Genomic DNA, 20170 nt, shown 5'->3' on the forward strand with positions numbered 1-20170 from the left:
TCTAGCTAGATTTGGATAAATGATAACCACTCTGGTAAGTATATCAAATAAAAACGTTCAGCCAACAGAAAATAAATCTATTTTAATTCAGCATTTAGCATCGCAGCACATTTACTGATACTAATTATTTGGATATTATCGTGTTGTCAATGTCGCCATCCGTGCAGTGCGATTAGGGTGTCCATAAACGACAATGTGACGTGTCGTTCCGGGGGAGCGGAGCCCCCTCGCGGCACGCACCCGCACCCGGCACCTGGAACTGGGTCGCGGGTTATTGGTTCCTGATGTCACTCGATCTATTTATCTTATTGCATCGTTGGACATCAAACACGCGACTAGGTAAAATTATTTATTTAGGCAAGTACCTAACTATCTAGAAATGTACTGTTATTTAAGTCTATATTAGGTATTTTCAGTATATCTGTCTTTTTCATGCAAATTAAACGAGTAATTATGCTGTAAATAGGTATGTCTGCGTTATAATGACGATACAGCTATCACAATCGTTATATAGAAATGAAATTAAATATCAAGAAAGTTACTCCCATATGTAGGTACCTACTATTATATCAGAAGAAACAGCACAAAACCAAATCGCTAATGAATCGCTATCCCTAATGTATAGTCCCTGTCTCTATAGACTAGGGACCCTACATCGCAGTCATCAGCAACGTCGAGGGTTCCGTGCCGTTACCAAACGTCACGACTCACGAGGTATCAACACGCAACCCACCAGCCCCGACATGGAATGCTATCGACGCGTGTCGTGATGTCGTCAATCGATTCCCGACGGACGAAGGCGGACACGGCGGACGGGGGGCGGCGGGCGGCGGGCGGCGGGCGGCGCGTGCGCGGCGCGGCCGGGGCGGGCAGCTCGCCGCCGTCCTCCGCCGGCGGCACGCGTGACGCGCCGACACGCGGCCCGCGACCCCCCGCGTGCATCGAGACGAGATAATATAAAGTGTGTGACAGTGGGTCGCGGATCGATCGGGTCGGAGAGCTCCTTGTGTTCGCCCGTACGTATGCCGCCGTGTCCAACTGCAAGCTCCGTACATAATCGTAAAACCTTCCGACCTATTGACCCGCTACCTGCGAATGTGACCATCTCGCGAAGCACTACAATATAGTCGACACGTGAATAGTTCCGATAGCGCTCGGTAGGACTGCTTACAATGTTGTGAATATAATAGCCAAGCTAAAACTAGCCACATTAAGATGCACCGATTTCCGGGAATCTGTAAAAAAAGAGATGTTTCTTATATATTTCTAAATTTAAAAATAATAATATATGCAATATGTTATATTATATACGTCTAAAATTGAACTCCTTGAATACAGAAAGTGTTGAATCATATCCTACCAATTAACGTATGCAGTACGATCATACCAAACTATCTGTCGCGTTTAAGGCGAGTCACCGAGGCTAAGCGGAAAAAACTGGTTTGCTAGATAAATGTTTTAGGTATTTACTATTAAATAATGACCTTGCTAAAAATATACAATATACCTAAAGACATTGTCTAAAGAATGTGCTACTTTGATACACAATAGGAAGTACTTCACTCGATCAAATAAAATCTTGAAATAAGCCGAAATAAAACTCTAAAACGAATTATTTAATACTAAAATTTCTGACTTGGCAAATAATTTTTATATGGAAATATTTGTCTTTAAGTACTACAGAGAACCTGCTAAATTTTGGTTTTCCACAGGACTTCTATAGTTTATTATATTCAAATTTAACGTTTGAAACACAGAATTTGAAGGTTGCCAAGCGGTTTACTTCAAAGCCGCGCTGCCCGCCTCGGTGACTCGCCTTAAAGTAAATTGGAAACGGTACTAAGCACAATATCATTAAAGTCCCCATGTGGCGCTACGGCCTACGAGGCTACGAGGCTACGACCTACGAGGCTACGGTCGGTGATCAGCACTCACCGTACCGTAAATTTATGTGATTTAATTAGGTCGGTGATCAGCACTCATCGTACCGTAAATATATGTGATTTAATTAGGTCGGTGATCAGCACTCATCGTACCGTAAATATATGTGATTTAATTAGGTCGGTGATCAGCACTCATCGTACCGTAAATTTATGTGATTTAATTAGGTCGGTGATCAGCACTCATCGTACCGTAAATTTATGTGATTTAATTAGGTCGGTGATCAGCACTCATCGTACCGCAAATATATGTGATTTAATTAGGTCGGTGATCAGCACTCATCGTACCGTAAATATATGTGATTTAATTAGGTCGGTGATCAGCATTCATCATATTATTTTATTTTATTGGTTTGCCAACAGATAGTACACATATTATAAAATAACAATTACAATTCACAGAGAAAAAATTTAGAGTGTACACCCAATTACTGGCAAACCGGCATGCATTTTAAAAGTTTGCAAGTGCGGGATTACCAGTTAGCTTAAAGCTAAAAATACAAATATGAAAAATAAAAAAAAATAATTGCAATTTACAATAGTACTAAATATTAAATACTAAATATTACATAAAACAAGAAAAATAAGAAAAATTACGAAGAAGCATACGAGTTTATAATGCTGCATCAATATACTGATGCAGCATTTTTTTGTACTGCTGCAAGGAGAGTGAATGAGGATCTATTATCATATTTTTCGCAGTTTTAAAAAGATAATTATGTTCGCGACATATTCTAATCAATACATTGTTTTCTCCTAAGTTTGTTCTGCATCCCCTTATAATATAAGGCTTGTACGTAGAAAATCGCGAATTTTTACGGGGCACAGAAAAAATTATTTTGCGTAAAATGTTTGGGCAGTCAATTTCATAATTTAAAATTTTGAACAGAAGTACCTGATCGAATACCCAGCGTCGGTTTTCAAGTGACATTATTTTAAAATAGCTCAGTCTTTGCCTGTAACATGTTAATTCTGCTTTTTTATTCTGATTACCGTTAACGGAAAAAGGAATCGTTTTTGAACCCTTTCTATTCTTAATATGGGGTCTTTATAGGATGAATTCCAAATGCTGGAGCCATATTCTAGTAAGCTGCGAATTAAGGCAGTATAAACCACTTTAAGGGCCAAACACGACTTAAAAGATTTGCAGTTGCGCCAGATAAAACCTAATAGTTTATAGCATTTACTGACTATTCCGTCTATGTGCGTGTTGAAGGATAGTTTTTTATCAATAATAATGCCTAGGTCTCTGATCTCATTAACTTCATCCAGCAAAGGCATGAAGTCTGAAGTGGCATACGTTTTTTGGTAAATTTTATATGTAGACATTTCTTAATATTAAGTGGCAGTTTGTTTTTAGCAGACCAATCTGAGATAGAATTTAGGTCATTTTGAAGAGCTAGAGAGTCTGATGTAGCTTCAATAGCTTTAAAAATCTTTAAGTCGTCAGCAAATAGTGAATAATTGGATGACTTTACATGGTCACACAAATCGTTTACAAAGACTAGAAACAAAATAGGGCCTAAATGAGATCCCTGCGGAACGCCTGATGGGACCTTAAATGGAGCAGATTCATAACCGCAAACAACAACCTTTTGATGTCTGCCCGACAAATAAGACTTAAACCAGGAAAGTAGATTGCCTTGAATGCCAGCAGTGTGTAGCTTATTTATCAATATGGAGTGTCGACACGATCAAAAGCTTTACTTACGTCCATATAAACAGCATCCACCTGATGTACCTTATCTATTTCATGAATAATTTGTGTTGTATATTCAGTCAAATATTACCGTGAAAGTGTGTTTGTTTGTTGGTTTGTCCTTCAATCACGTCGCAACGGAGCAACGGATTGATGTGATTTTTGCATGGGTATAGTTAAAGACCCAGAGAGTGACATAGGCTACTTTTTACTGCGGCAGGTGTCACCGATGTGAGCGCAGCGCGAGGCAGGTCCGCAGCGCGGGTCGAGCGCGCGGCGGCGGCGGGCGCATGGCGGCCAGCGCCGAGCGTCGGCCGCGCCGCGGGCCCGCGCCCATCGCCTCCTTCGACCACGACGTCTCCGACGAGGTGAGTGCCGCGGCAGGTGTCACCGACGTGAGCGCGCGGCGGCGGCGGGCGCATGGCGCCGCGGGCCCGCGCCCATCGCCTCCTTCGACCACGGCGTCTCCGACGAGGTGAGTGCCGCGGCAGGTGTCACCGACGTGAGCGCGCGGCGGCGGCGGGCGCATGGCGCCGCGGGCCCGCGCCCATCGCCTCCTTCGACCACGACGTCTCCGACGAGGTGAGTGCCGCGGCAGGTGTCACCGACGTGAGCGCGCGGCGGCGGCGGGCGCATGGCGCCGCGGGCCCGCGCCCATCGCCTCCTTCGACCACGACGTCTCCGACGAGGTGAGTGCCGCGGCAGGTGTCACCGACGTGAGCGCGCGGCGGCGGCGGGCGCATGGCGCCGCGGGCCCGCGCCCATCGCCTCCTTCGACCACGACGTCTCCGACGAGGTGAGTGCCGCGGCAGGTGTCACCGACGTGAGCGCGCGGCGGCGGCGGGCGCATGGCGCCGCGGGCCCGCGCCCATCGCCTCCTTCGACCACGACGTCTCCGACGAGGTGAGTGCCGCGGCAGGTGTCACCGACGTGAGCGCGCGGCGGCGGCGGGCGCATGGCGCCGCGGGCCCGCGCCCATCGCCTCCTTCGACCACGACGTCTCCGACGAGGTGAGTGCCGCGGCAGGTGTCACCGACGTGAGCGCGCGGCGGCGGCGGGCGCATGGCGCCGCGGGCCCGCGCCCATCGCCTCCTTCGACCACGACGTCTCCGACGAGGTGAGTGCCGCGGCAGGTGTCACCGACGTGAGCGCGCGGCGGCGGCGGGCGCATGGCGCCGCGGGCCCGCGCCCATCGCCTCCTTCGACCACGACGTCTCCGACGAGGTGAGTGCCGCGGCAGGTGTCACCGACGTGAGCGCGCGGCGGCGGCGGGCGCATGGCGCCGCGGGCCCGCGCCCATCGCCTCCTTCGACCACGGCGTCTCCGACGAGGTGAGTGCCGCGGCAGGTGTCACCGACGTGAGCGCGCGGCGGCGGCGGGCGCATGGCGCCGCGGGCCCGCGCCCATCGCCTCCTTCGACCACGACGTCTCCGACGAGGTGAGTGCCGCGGCAGGTGTCACCGACGTGAGCGCGCGGCGGCGGCGGGCGCATGGCGCCGCGGGCCCGCGCCCATCGCCGCCGCCCATCGGCAGGTGTCACCTGACTTGACTGACTTCGTCTTACAAATACCTAAGTAATTTAGCTAGGCTATATATATTTATTTATTTATTTTTATTTAGACAAAAAAAAGTGAATAATTTACACCACACTTTTAGACCAAAGCACTAGATAAAAAGCCGATACTGGTGTTGGCAGTTTGCAGCCCAAATAGACCGTAGTCTGTGCTAGGGCTGACAAAGTTCATCGACCTCATTCATACTATATTATATTATATTATATTATATACTATACTATATATATATATTCATACATTACTAAAACTATATTTTATTTGGTGCAACAGTGTTAATGCATACGGAGTTTAGATATATAATTTAAATAGATAGGATAAGTTGTAATAAGTTAAAGCATTCGTTTCAACAGATCTTGTCATAAAGACGTTTAAAATTTTCAAAAAAGGTTTCTAGGAGTAATTTCTTTATAAAGAATTTAAGTTTTTTCTTTAAGGATGGGCGCTGGGCACATAAAATCAGATTAGATACCTCCAGCGGAAGGTTATTGAATAGTTTTGGTGCCGCAGCTGTAAAATGTCTACTCGAGAATCCAGACGTTCGTCGCGGAACTGAACATCTTAGTTGCCTTTGCCTACGGTGACTGGGAGTTTGCTCGATTGTGAAGTTGTCTATATATTTTGCCATTTATTTAGACAAAACGAAAAGTGAATAATTTACACAACCGAAAAAAGCCGAGACTGGTGTTGGTGGTGAGACTGTAGTCACAGAGTAGTTTTCTTTTTAATTTCCAGTCAAGTCCTGAAAACAAGCAAACCACTCGCCTGCCGGACATCCGCGAGGATCCTTCGTGCTCGACCAACGACGTCGCCGCGTGCGCGGGCGACTCGCTCGCGCCGCCCGAGCAGCGCGCGCGCTCGCACTCCTCGCCCGCCGTGCACGCGGCCGCCGCGCTGCGGGCGCCCGGCGCGCCGCGCATCGACATCTCGCGCGCCTCCAGCTCCAGCCACCACGACTCGCGCGACAGCTCGCCCGAGCTGGCGCTGTTCGCGGGCGCGGGCGGCGGCGGCGCGGAGGCGCGCGCGCAGCTCGAGCTCGGCTTCCGCGAGGACGGCGCGCTCGACCTGCGCTCCTCCACCGAGGAGCTGGCCTTCCTCGAGGGCGCGCCGGGCGGGCCCGAGCCGCGCCCGCCGCCGCCCGCGCCGCCCGCGCCGCCCTCGCGCCGCCACAGCCGCAAGGACAGCCAGGGCTCCGAGGCGGCGCTGCTGGGCGTGTCGGGGCGCACGAGCCGGCTGTCCAGCGTGGGCTCGCAGTGCTCGGCGCTGTCGGCCTTCAGCCGCGCGTCGCGCCTGTCGGCCGCGTCGGGCGCGTCGCGCTCGCCCTCGCCGCACAAGATGCTGCTGGAGACGTCCTTCTGCGGCCCCAAGCCCATCGAGACGGACCCGGAGATCTGCGCCGCCGCCGTGGAGCAGCGCCTGCTGCAGCTGGCGACGGGCGCGGCGGTGGACGCGCGCGACCGGCGCGAGGTGCGCACCGAGGCCACGGTGGAGAGCGCGCGGCCGGCCAGCGCGCCGCGCCTCGCCTCCCCGGGCGCGCCGCCGCCCACGCCCGCGCCCGCGCCAGCGCCCTCCTGCTCCTCGCTCGACGACGACAAGCGGGCGAAGGAGGCGAGGAACCGCGCCCGGGCGGAGGAGCGCCGCGAGAGGGCGCCCTCGCAGGCCGAGGTGCACAGGCGGGGGAACCGAACGAAAGATATCATTAGAATAAAACTCAAACCGGACGACGAGTACGACAACCCCGACGAGGACGAGAGCGAGCGCACGCTGACCGGCGGCGAGGCGGCGCGCAAGCCCGCCTCGCTGGCGCTGGCCGAGCCCGGCGCGCCGCCGCGCGACTGCCGCACGCCCGCCTCGCTGGCGCTGGCCGAGCCCGGCGCGCCGCCGCGCGACTGCCGCACGCCCGCCTCGCTGGCGCTGGCCGAGCCCGGCGCGCCGCCGCGCGACTGCCGCACGCCCGCCTCGCTGGCGCTGGCCGAGCCCGGCGCGCCGCCGCGCGACTGCCGCACGCCCGCCTCGCTGGCGCTGGCCGAGCCCGGCGCGCCGCCGCGCGACTGCCGCACGCCCGCCTCGCTGGCGCTGGCCGAGCCCGGCGCGCCGCCGCGCGACTGCCGCACGCCCGCCTCGCTGGCGCTGGCCGAGCCCGGCGCGCCGCCGCGCGACTGCCGCACGCCCGCCTCGCTGGCGCTGGCCGAGCCCGGCGCGCCGCCGCGCGACTGCCGCACGCCCGCCTCGCTGGCGCTGGCCGAGCCCGGCGCGCCGCCGCGCGACTGCCGCACGCCCGCCTCGCTGGCGCTGGCCGAGCCCGGCGCGCCGCCGCGCGACTGCCGCACGCCCGCCTCGCTGGCGCTGGCCGAGCCCGGCGCGCCGCCGCGCGACTGCCGCACGCCCTCCCCCTCCGGCGCCGCGGTGTCCCGGAAGTCTTCCTTCTGCTCGCTCTTCAAGTCCCGGGAGACCATCGCCTCGCCGGACTCCCCGTCTGACGCGCTGCGGCGCAAGAAGAGTCTCAACGAGGGCCGCTCGCGCAGCAAGAGTCGCGACCGCTCCGCCACGCCCACGTCGGCGGGCAAGATCAAGGGCTCCGTGCTGGCCCTGTTCAAGACGCGCCCCTCGCCCTCGCCGAGCTCGCGGGACGCGTCGCCGGGGGCGCAGGCGCCGCGCCAGGCCCCGCAGCCGCCGCCCGACCGCCAGCGAGGGGAGAAACTGAAATACTACGACGAAGCCCAGAACGGCATCATCCACATACCGTTGCGCACGCCTCCCGACGAGCCTCTCGACGCGCGCCGCCCCGCCTCGGCGCCGCAGCCGCCCGCCCGCCGCACCGTGCTGCCCGACGGAAGCATCCTCATACCGCTGCACTCTCCCACCGCGGCCAGTGCCCCGGAGCCCGACCCCGACCCCGGGCCCGGCCGCGACCCCCGGGCCCCCGAGCGCGGCGGATCGCCCGAGGAGCAAGGAGAGAATCATGTTCTCGACGCACGTGGGCAGCGAGGAGCGCGTGTTCTGCACGCAGTTCAGCATCACGAAAACCCCCAGCGTCACCAGCGAGATATCAGAGTCCATTCCGAGCTTCCCGGAGAGCGAGGAGGCGCGGGGGGCCGACCCGCCGCGAGCCGGCTCCGCCAGCCCCGCGTCGTCCGGCTCGGAGGCGAGCTCGGACGTGGAGCGGCGCGGGCTGGTGGTGCAGGAGTCGTTCGAGGAGCTGCCCTACGTGCCCACCACGCTGCCGCTGGAGCGCTCGCTGGCGCTGCCCATGGTGCCGGTGCGCGAGCGCGGCGGCGTGCGCGTGGCGCCGCTGCAGCGGCCGCGCGCGCGCCGCCCGTCGGCGCCGCTGCCGGCGCTGCCGTCGCCCGGCCCGCCGCCCGCCGCGCCCTCGGGCGCGCGCCTGCACATCCGCCTGCCGGGCCGCGCGGGCGCCGCGCCGCGGGCCCGGTCGCGCAGCGGGGGCGACGCCGCGGCGTGCACGGCGGCGCGCGGCAAGGGCGACTGGATCGACTTCGCGGAGGTGCCGGAGCGGCGCAAGCAGGCGAAGCGCATCCAGACGCTGCCGGCCGCGGCGGCGCGCGACGCCGTGCTGTTCGTGCCGCCCGAGCGCTGCCGCTGCGAGTGCCACGCGCACGCCGCGCACGCTGCGCCCGACGCACACGACCACACCGAGGCGGTACGTTGCGTGCACAGTGCACACTGCACACTATAGATATATTCTATGCACTGTAATACTCTTATTGCCCTAATAAATTCATAATTTAATTCTACCTTTATAATTACAGAGCCTGCCGCCGCGGCCGCACTGACGCCGGGCGCCACTCGCGCCACTGCACTGACGCCGGGCGCCACTCGCGCCACTGCACTGCCGCCGGCGCGGCACGCTCGCCATACCTTGCTCCTCTCTAGAGTTCAAACTTTTATGACATATTATTATATTCTCTACTGACTTGTCTTGAGCGAGATGTTATCATTTTTGAGATGTAAATTTACCCGTTAGGTATACTTGTACGTGTTAATAGCGTCGTAACTCCGACTATCGACTATCGACTATCGACTATCGACTGTCGACTATCGACTGTCCACGGTGTCGGTGAGCCTGCACTTTAGCTAATGTGTTGAATGGTAACATTCCGTAACTCGATGATGTATGCGCTGCGCTGTCACAGCTGCGCCCGCGCAGACTCGCCAGCTGGTGAACCACTCGACTAGTTGCCGCTAAAATAGCTGCACCAATAAAACTTGTGTGAAGTCTACCAATCCGCATATGGCCAGCGTGGTAGACTATGGCCAAAACCCTTCTCACTCTGAGAGGAAACCCGTGCTCTGTAGTGAGCCGGTGATGGGTTGATCATGATGATGATGATGAGTGTTTGTGGTTATTGAAGTCGGTTTTTTTTTTCACAATTTTTCAGTGGCCCCATTGTACTAAAATATGCTATGCCTGGTCAAAACCCTACTGTTTACTTAGCTATTACACCGATCGCGAGCAATTTACTCTTATCCACTGAGGAGTTCCGTTCTCCATCTCCGAAGATATTCATCAGATCTTTACCAAATTAAAATTTGACCATCTCTGAAGTATGTCCTACAAAACAAAAAAGAATCATCAAAATCGGTTCATAAGTGACGGAGTAATCGCGTAACAAACATACAAAAAAAAACAGTTGAATTGAGAACCTCCTTTTTTGAAGTCGGTTAAAAAAAGGGTTTTACTTCACTAGCTCAAAATGATAAATGCCTAAACCAAAATAGTGAGCAAAAGTCAGTTGCTCACTCAATGACAGTGAGAAAAGGTGATTTGAATTTAGAACGCTCTGGATTGGCATTTCTTCAATTCATTATCTCAAGAAACATTCGGGATATAAGTACCTACTTACTCACTTAGTAATTATTGAATTATTGTAGGTATACGTGGTAAACCCCAACATTCCCTCTATTTTATGAAAAATAAAATAAAATAAAAATCTTTTGCAACTGCTCCTGTCTGATCGCGCACGGCGCAGTCTCACTGAGGTACTCTAGTGTTGCAGTTGCAAACATTGTTGGAATTGATCTCGAACACAGCCTGTCTGTAACTTGACGAATCAAGGTCACAGGTCACAGCCACTTGCTACATCCACACTATGTTTGTAGGTACAGTGCGACAAGGCTATCTTGGCGCGTGGGGACAATCGGAACTAACGTTACGGTCGAGTGTCCCCTTTGTTCTTGTTTGAACATTCTAAGTAAGCCTTTGTTCTCCTACAGCGCCCCCTGTCAATGTCAGTCGAGTGCCAAGAGAGCTTTGTCGCACTGTAGGTATGTATTACTCGCTATAGAACTGGCCGAGATGTGTAGTCTATAGGTACTAGGGGTGCTAACTGCTACGGATATCCGCATCCGCAAGTGCGGAACATTCGACATCATTCTAATTCGCACTACTAGAAAATGGCGCCAACTACAATACTGAGACCTTCAAAAGAAGCGTGAATTGTCTTGTAAGGTTTGCTGCATCATCAACACCTACTGTGTGATCGCCAAGCCAACCAAGTGCTTGCCGGTTATACCTAGCAGGTAGCGTATGTACTTATTGTCATCGCCCCGTCCCGCCCCGCCCACCCTGTCGGTAAGTATAGTACGATTCAAACGTAAATGCGCCCTGACGTTTGCGCACGACGAGGTAGCCGGGAGGGTAACTGCGCACGACGAGGTAGCGGGGAGGGTAACTGCGCACGACGAGGTAGCGGGGAGGGTAACTGCGCACGACGAGGTAGCGGGGAGGGTAACTGCGCACGTGTCGCAACTTCACGCAGTACTGTAGGTACATTGAGTTCGCTCAGACGTTACAAGTCAAAACGAGACGGATTGTCAGAGCCGAGTCAGAAACTTTCATCTGTGTCGTTTCAAGTTCAATCGTACGTACGTCGTAGTCGGCGACAGGTCCTACCGCAAAGTCGTGGTAAAGTGAAACCACAGTTTAGCGGGCAAAGCCCTCGATGACCACTTTTGGTGGATACAGTACAGCTCGCTCTGTTTGCGCGTCAAGCGCAAGCGACTCAAGTAGGTATAGGTAAGTAGGTAGTACTTCTGAAACTTAAATTGCATAGCAATTATGTAACTTTATACCTATTTTTACATAATTATGAAATTTTATAATATTCAGGTAGAAGTCATTACCTTTTTAGGGTTCCGTACCAAAATGACCCGCTTCTGTAACTACTAAGGCTATCGACTTGGGGATAGTTTTAAATAATGTTTGCTCGGCCATATTGCAAATAATTTTTTTGAAAAAGAGAAAATGTGGACCTCTCCCGTCGAAATTTTGTGGGCCTCCTAGATCATGAAATTATTATTAAATCATTACAAATCAGCAATAAGCCTTTACCTACAAACAAACTATTCTGCAGTTCCAATTAAAAAGTACCTGTTTTTTGAGTCGGTAGTTTAATTTTGCCAAATAACTGTCTGGTTTCTCCACAAGATACGGAACCCCGCGGTGGGCGAATCTTAATCGCCTTGAACCGGTTTTTTATTACTTAGATCACTTCGATGTTTTTATTGATACCTAAGACGATTGTGATTGTGGAATGAGTAAACCCCCTTGTGCCCTTGTTGCTTGTTGCAATCACTTGCCTATCATATTATATTAATTTTATGTAAATCTGCGCGTACCCACATATGTCTGGCCAACTGTCAACGCAGAGGTGTATAGTTTGGTGGCCACGTGCCGCCTGCGCCTGCGCCGTCTGGTGTCGCGTCAACGGCATGTGTATAGTTGGTGGCCACGTGGCCGCCTGCGCCTGCGCCGGTTCTGTGTCGCGTCAACGCATGTGTATAGTTGGTGGCCACGTGGCCGCCTGCGCCTGCGCCGGTCTGTGTCGCGTCAACGGCATGTGTATAGTTGGTGGCCACGTGGCCGCCTGCGCCTGCGCCGGTCTGTGTCGCGTCAACGGCAGTGTATAGTTGGTGGCCACGTGGCCGCCTGCGCCTGCGCCGGTCTGTGTCGCGTCAACGGCATGTGTATAGTTGGTGGCCACGTGGCCGCCTGCGCCGGTCCGTGTCGCGTCAACGGCAGTGTATAGTTGGTGGCCACGTGCCGCCTGCCCTGCGCCGGTCTGTGTCGCGTCAAAGGCATGTGTAGTTGGTGGCCACGTGGCCGCCTGCGCCTGCGCCGGTCTGTGTCGCGTCAACGGCATGTGTATAGTTGGTGGCCACGTGGCCGCCTGCGCCGGTCCGTGTCGCGTCAACGGCAGGTGTATAGTTGGTGGCCACGTGGCCGCCTGCGCCTGCGCCGGTCTGTGTCGCGTCAACGGCATGTGTATAGTTGGCCACGTGGCCGCCTGCGCCGTCGTTCGCGTCAACGGCATGTATAGTGGTGGCACGTGGCCGCCTGCGCCTGCGCCGGTCTGTGTACCAATGTTGAAGTACTTCTACAGTTTAGGGGAAAGTCTGAAATATAAAGATATAAATTTTTTGCTTTCCATGTAATGCCTTTTCTTTGATAAACCCGCCCAGCCTCAGCGCGAACCCGGTGCGGGCGACATGCGGGTGGTGACCCTCTGTGGAAGCCAGCCCGACACTCCTGTCAAACTGATCAGAGACTATTTACAAACTCGTGGCAGACCTCGCACACTCGTCGAACAGCACACCAGTCCATCCTCATGTTTTTCTCTAAACTAAATTTAAAGTATCTGCATCTTTTCTTTTCAATGCTGCTAAAAAAGACGAACTAAATTAACCGCGCGGTGGGGACGGGAAGCGAGGGTGGCGCCACGTCAGAACACGAAAAACGCAAGGCTATCACTCAACAATGAATTTCGCATAATATATCTTAAGGAAATGTGGTGAATTTGCACTAAAATATCATGACAAATCGATACGTCAGACCCCTTCAGGTCGCCACCTTTTTTGAGACCTACTTTACAGATATTCCTGTTTCTACTACAAAATCATTGAACTCTTCACCAGCCGCCGCCTCTCACTATTGGAGGATAACGTGCCTGAATGGTAATAAAATATTTGAATCAGTCACGTTAGTTGCTCTGACGTTTATCAAAGCTTTTAAATTAATAATAAGAAAACAATGATCTGTGGGGCATTTCGTTAACGTTGTGAAATCATTAATTGATATTGTTGCACCGAGTAGCATTAATTGATATGTTGCACCCGAGTTAGCAATTAATTGATATTGTTGCACCCGAGTTAGCATTAATTGATATTGTTGCCACCCGAGTTAGCATTAATAATATTGTTGCACCCGAGTTAGCATTAATATTCACAATTGTGTGACTGTGGTGAGTTTCCGCACTTAATGAAACATAGTAAAATAATTCCATTATTTAAATCAGGTAGTACTAGTGACCCCCTCACTTCAGACCGATATCTGTACTACCACTTTTAGTAAATCTTTGAAAAATTACTTTTCACTCAAACTCTTGTGACTTTTTCAAATATAAATGACTTATATTCACACCAAACAGTTGTGGTTTACACTGGGTCGCTCAACAAAAGCGATGCTGGTGTTGAGTTAATACTAAATATATTTGAAGCCTGGGAGGAATACACGTGATGCGCTTGGCGTTTCTGCCATCCTATCCAAGGGCTTTCGACTGCGTTGCTCATGAAAACATTGGTCCGAAAAGGAAAATGGCACCATTACGGTAATGAGGGGTGCAGCATTGGAATTGATGAGTTCTTAGCTAATAAATAGAATACAGAAGGTAGACGTGAATGGAAAGCGATCTCCCGGATCCGTTGTAAAAAATAGGGGTCCCACAAGGTTCAATTTTGGGACCTTTTCTGTTCCTCATTTACATAAATGACCTTCCTTACCTCGCTAAGGACAATTACGGGATAGTCTTGTTTGCTGATTACATCACTTTTATTTAAAATCAATCGATACTTAACAACTTTTGATGAAGTAAACAATTCTCTTACCAAGGTAGTACAGTGGTTCGAAGCTAATAACCTGCTTCTCAACGGGAAAAAGACAAAGTGTGTTAAATTCACACTACCAAATGTTAAGCAAGTGAAACCACTGTGCAACTTCACAATGAGGAATTGGATTTAGTGGATACCGCTATTTTCCTAAGAATAACGTTTGATGCAAAACTTCAATGGGGCTCTCATATTATAAATAACTTATCGAACAGACTTAGTTCTGCCGCATATGCGGTAAAAAAGATTCGCCCAGATTAAAAAAGTTGACAGACATAGAAACGGCGAGACTAGTATATTTTAGTTACTTTCACAGCATGTCATATGGTATATTATTATGGGGTAATGCTGCTGATATTAATTCTATTTTTGTGCTGCAGAAAAGGGCTGTTCGAGTCATATACAGTATGGGACCACGAGAGTCGCTGAGAACTAAATTTAGAGAAGTTAAAATTATGACAGTGCATAATCAATATATTTTTGAAAATTTATTGTACGTCCATGAAAACATAAATAAGTTCAAGAAAAAAAGTGACTGTCATAATGTAAATACTAGAAATAAAATAAACTTGTAATTCCCACCTCCAGGCTAAGTAAAGTTAGCAATTCATTTATTGGAAAATCTATAAGTTTTTATAATAAGCTTCCAGAAGACATATTGGAGATGTCTCTCATATAGTCTATAGTCTCTGAATACCCGGCTGAGTTTGTTGTGGGCTCTTCTCAGACCTGGGCGCGTTTGGAACCATCGTAGCTTATAAGTTTGCGTAATAATTATCACCACTATATCTTACAAATCCAACATCTGACCATCAAAAAGAATTATTAATTACCTATTTTGAATAAATCATTTGACTTTTGACTTTGAAATATAATAGGTAAGTTTTATTGATAGGTAGTTAAAACTCTCTATTTAAAGTACTAACTATATTTTTCTATGATTTAGATTTCCCGTATGATCATGATTGATTTATAAAACATTTTTAAATCAATTACAAATGAACACAAGTTTCTAAGTAAATAACAAAATATGCGTGTTTAATCACGATGTAATAAGTGAGTGATAGATAATAGATTATTTAAGCACAACACAATTTTTTCATCAGAAACTGTCAACAATGTAAACGTCAGTTTAGTTCGGTGAATTTTTGATTCTACTATAGTGACATTTCGTTGGTCTCGACGACAGTGACAACGCTCTATAAAACCGTTCTTTCCAAAGCCTCAATAGCTCAACAGGTAAAGGAGTGGACTGAAAACCGAAAGGTCGCCGGTTCAAACCCCGCCCGTTGCACTATTGCCGTACCTACTCTTAGCACAAGCTTGACGCTTAGTTGGAGAGGAAAGGAGAATATTAGTCATTTAACATGGCTAATATTCTTTATAAAAAAAAAGTTGGATGGGCAATATTTCCTGCCGGGAACTGTACGTGCGCAGCAGAAAATAATCATCAACCTTCAGAATGAGACTTCGGCTTCGACGTTTTACGTCACATGGGTATGAGTGGCAGACGTCTGTCTCGACGACAGAGACACTATGCCAAACCGCTATCTCTTCTAAAGGTCGATGTAGATTATTTCCTGCCGCGTACTGTACGTGGAATGAACACACCCTCGTAAATAGAAAACAATTTAATTAGTTAGTTTCCGTACAAACAGCTGAGACGAGACAATCATTGCCACTTATATTACACTTAGTTACATCAGCGCGCGCACCGCGTGGAATGACAAGACCTCATCTTGCGTTCAGTACTGGCACAGTACCCGCGAGACCCGCGACCACCACGGCGCACAATTCTAATTGGACCTTATTGCATACTCTAAACGTCTAAATTTCAATAAATTACCTTTTTATAGATTTCGCAACACATTATCGTCACAGTAAAATGGACCTAAAGGATTTAAAGTGGAAACTTCAGTACCACCGATTTTAATTTGGTGAACATCACTACCACATGGCGCATGGCAAAATTTGTTTGCACAGAAAAGTCCAACCTAACTGTACCTACTAAACTTATTGCGTGACACAAAGCACGCGCCATTCGACAGTAACACAGTGATATTGTTTGCTATACGAATTGCGAACACAAGTGGCGCGAGTATGTGATGTATGTGAGTAGGCGGCCTACTTGAAGATCTTGCCCTGGTTGAAGCGGCGGCCCTGCGCGTCCGAGCCGCTCCACGAGAAGTAGTCCTTCACTAGCTGCTTGGTCTCGAAGCTCGCGGGTCCAGCTTCTTCCACGTGTACGACTCGTAGTCAATCTGAAACGTCACACATTCATGTCAACCAACTGTCCGCCAAGGTCGTCGACCTACGACAAAGTACGTGCGCCTGGTTCAGTGACCCTTTGAAGGGAATCTTCGCTTTCGTGGATCAGGCAGAATGTTTAGTTGTTGTAGGTGGACGGTGACATGTTTGTCTGTGTTGTGTGTGGTGTGTGTGTGTGTGGTGGGTGCGTACCTGCCAGTCGGGCGACAGCGGGAAGGCGAGGTCCTGGCCGCGCCACACCCACACGCCGGAGATGGTGGAGTCGTCGTCGGCGCCGAACAGACACACCGACGCGAACGCCTGCTTGCGCATCTTGTCTAGGCGCTGGAACATGCCTGTGCCGACAATACTACTTACCTGCCAGTCGGGCGACAGCGGGAAGGCGAGGTCCTGGCCGCGCCACACCCACACGCCGGAGATGGTGGAGTCGTCGTCGGCGCCGAACAGACACACCGACGCGAACGCCTGCTTGCGCTTCTTGTCTAGGCGCTGGAACATGCCTGTGCCGACAATACTACTTACCTGCCAGTCGGGCGACAGCGGGAAGGCGAGGTCCTGGCCGCGCCACACCCACACGCCGGAGATGGTGGAGTCGTCGTCGGCGCCGAACAGACACACCGACGCGAACGCCTGCTTGCGCATCTTGTCTAGGCGCTGGAACATGCCTGTGCCGACAATACTACTTACCTGCCAGTCGGGCGACAGCGGGAAGGCGAGGTCCTGGCCGCGCCACACCCACACGCCGGAGATGGTGGAGTCGTCGTCGGCGCCGAACACACCGACGCGAACGCCTGCTTGCGCATCTTGTCTAGGCGCTGGAACATGCCTGTGCCGACAATACTACTTACCTGCCAGTCGGGCGACAGCGGGAAGGCGAGGTCCTGGCCGCGCCACACCCACACGCCGGAGATGGTGGAGTCGTCGTCGGCGCCGAACAGACACACCGACGCGAACGCCTGCTTGCGCATCTTGTCTAGGCGCTGGAACATGCCTGTGCCGACAATACTACTTACCTGCCAGTCGGGCGACAGCGGGAAGGCGAGGTCCTGGCCGCGCCACACCCACACGCCGGAGATGGTGGAGTCGTCGTCGGCGCCGAACAGACACACCGACGCGAACGCCTGCTTGCGCATCTTGTCTAGGCGCTGGAACATGCCTGTGCCGACAATACTACTTACCTGCCAGTCGGGCGACAGCGGGAAGGCGAGGTCCTGGCCGCGCCACACCCACACGCCGGAGATGGTGGAGTCGTCGTCGGCGCCGAACAGACACACCGACGCGAACGCCTGCTTGCGCATCTTGTCTAGGCGCTGGAACATGCCTGTGCCGACAATACTACTTACCTGCCAGTCGGGCGACAGCGGGAAGGCGAGGTCCTGGCCGCGCCACACCCACACGCCGGAGATGGTGGAGTCGTCGTCGGCGCCGAACAGACACACCGACGCGAACGCCTGCTTGCGCATCTTGTCTAGGCGCTGGAACATGCCTGTGCCGACAATACTACTTACCTGCCAGTCGGGCGACAGCGGGAAGGCGAGGTCCTGGCCGCGCCACACCCACACGCCGGAGATGGTGGAGTCGTCGTCGGCGCCGAACAGACACACCGACGCGAACGCCTGCTTGCGCATCTTGTCTAGGCGCTGGAACATGCCTGTGCCGACAATACTACTTACCTGCCAGTCGGGCGACAGCGGGAAGGCGAGGTCCTGGCCGCGCCACACCCACACGCCGGAGATGGTGGAGTTCGTCGTCGGCGCCGAACAGACACACCGACGCGAACGCCTGCTTGCGCATCTTGTCTAGGCGCTGGAACATGCCTGTGCCGACAATACTACTTACCTGCCAGTCGGGCGACAGCGGGAAGGCGAGGTCCTGGCCGCGCCACACCACACGCCGGAGATGGTGGAGTCGTCGTCGGCGCGAACAGACACACCGACGCGAACGCCTGCTTGCGCATCTTGTCTAGGCGCTGGAACATGCCTGTGCCGACAATACTACGTACCTGCAGTCGGGCGACAGCGGGAAGGCGAGGTCCTGGCCGCGCCAACACCCACACGCCGGAGATGGTGGAGTCGTCGTCGGCGCCGAACAGACACACCGACGCGAACCGACCTGCTTTGCGCATCTTGTCTAGGCGCTGGAACATGCCTGTGCCGACAATACTACTTACCTGCCAGTCGGGCGACAGCGGGAAGGCGAGGTCCTGCCGCGCCACACGCCCACACGCCGGAGATGTGGAGTCGGTCGTCGGCGCCGAACCAGAGCACACGACTGCGGAACGCCTTGCTTGCGCAGTGCCTTGTCTAGGGCGCTGGAACATGCCTGTGCCGAACAATACTACTTAACCTGCAGTCGGAGCGACAGCGGTAAGGCGAGGTCCTGGCCGGCGACACACCCACACGCCGGAGATGGTGTGATTCGTCGTCGGCTGCCGAACAGACACACCGACGCGAAACCCTGGATGCGCATCTTGTCTTGCCTGGAACATGACTGTGCCGAAACAGTGACACTTACGCTCCAGTCGGCGACAGCGGGAAGGCGAGGTCGCTTGCGCGCCACACTCCACCCCTAGATGGTGAGAGTCGTCGTCAGGCGGCCGAACTCAGGACAGCAGGCCGAACGCGAAACAGCCTGCCTTGCGCATCTTGTGCTAGGCGCTGGAACATGCCTGTTCCGACAATACTACTTACCTGCCAGTCGGGCTACAGCGGGGGAAGGCGAGGTTCCTTGGCCTGCGCCACACCCACACGCCGGAGATGGTGGAGTCGTCGTCGCGCCGAACAGACACACGACGCGAACGCCTGCTTGCGCATCTTGTCTAGAGCTGGACCATGCCTGTGCCGACATACTACTTACCTGCCAGTCGGGCGACCGCGGGAAGGCTAGGTCCTGGCCGCGCCACACCACACGCCGGAGATGGTGGAGTCGTCGTCGGCGCCAGAACAGGACACACCGACGCGAACGCCTGCTTGCGCATCTTGTCTAGGCGCGTGGTAACATGCCTGTGCCGACATACTACTTACCTGCCAGTCGGGCGACAGCGGGAAGGCGTAGGTCCTGGCCGCGCCACACCCACACGCCGGAGATGGTGGAGTCGTCGTCGGCGCCGAACAGACACACCGACGCGAACGCCTGCTTGCGCATCTTGTCTAGGCGCTGGAACATGCCTGTGCCGACAATATACTTACCTGCCAGTCGGGCGACAGCGGGAAGGCGAGGTCCTGGCCGCGCCACACCCACACGCCGGAGATGGTGGAGTCGTCGTCGGCGCCGAACAGACACACCGACGCGAACGCCTGCTTGCGCATCTTGTCTAGGCGCTGGAACATGCCTGTGCCGACAATACTACTTACCTGCCAGTCGGGCGACAGCGGGAAGGCGAGGTCCTGGCCGCGCCACACCCACACGCCGGAGATGGTGGAGTCGTCGTCGGCGCCGAACAGACACACCGACGCGAACGCCTGCTTGCGCATCTTGTCTAGGCGCTGGAACATGCTGTGCCGACAATACTACTTACCTGCCAGTCGGGCGACAGCGGGAAGGCGAGGTCCTGGCCGCGCCACACCCACACGCCGGAGATGGTGGAGTCGTCGTCGGCGCCGAACAGACACACCGACGCGAACGCCTGCTTGCGCATCTTGTCTAGGCGCTGGAACATGCCTGTGCCGACAATACTACTTACCTGCCAGTCGGGCGACAGCGGGAAGGCGAGGTCCTGGCCGCGCCACACCCACACGCCGGAGATGGTGGAGTCGTCGTCGGCGCCGAACAGACACACCGACGCGAACGCC

General features: G+C 53.5%; 1 pseudogene; it reads left to right on the top strand.

Annotated features, from left to right (window-relative positions):
• The first annotated feature begins 877 nt into the window (after positions 1-877).
• Positions 878-9151, top strand: LOC117989809 (serine/arginine repetitive matrix protein 1-like; annotated as a pseudogene).
• Positions 9152-20170: the final 11019 nt, after the last annotated feature.

Source organism: Maniola hyperantus, chromosome 16 (assembly GCF_902806685.2).
Source record: "Maniola hyperantus chromosome 16, iAphHyp1.2, whole genome shotgun sequence".
Lineage (NCBI taxonomy): Eukaryota > Metazoa > Arthropoda > Insecta > Lepidoptera > Nymphalidae > Maniola > Maniola hyperantus.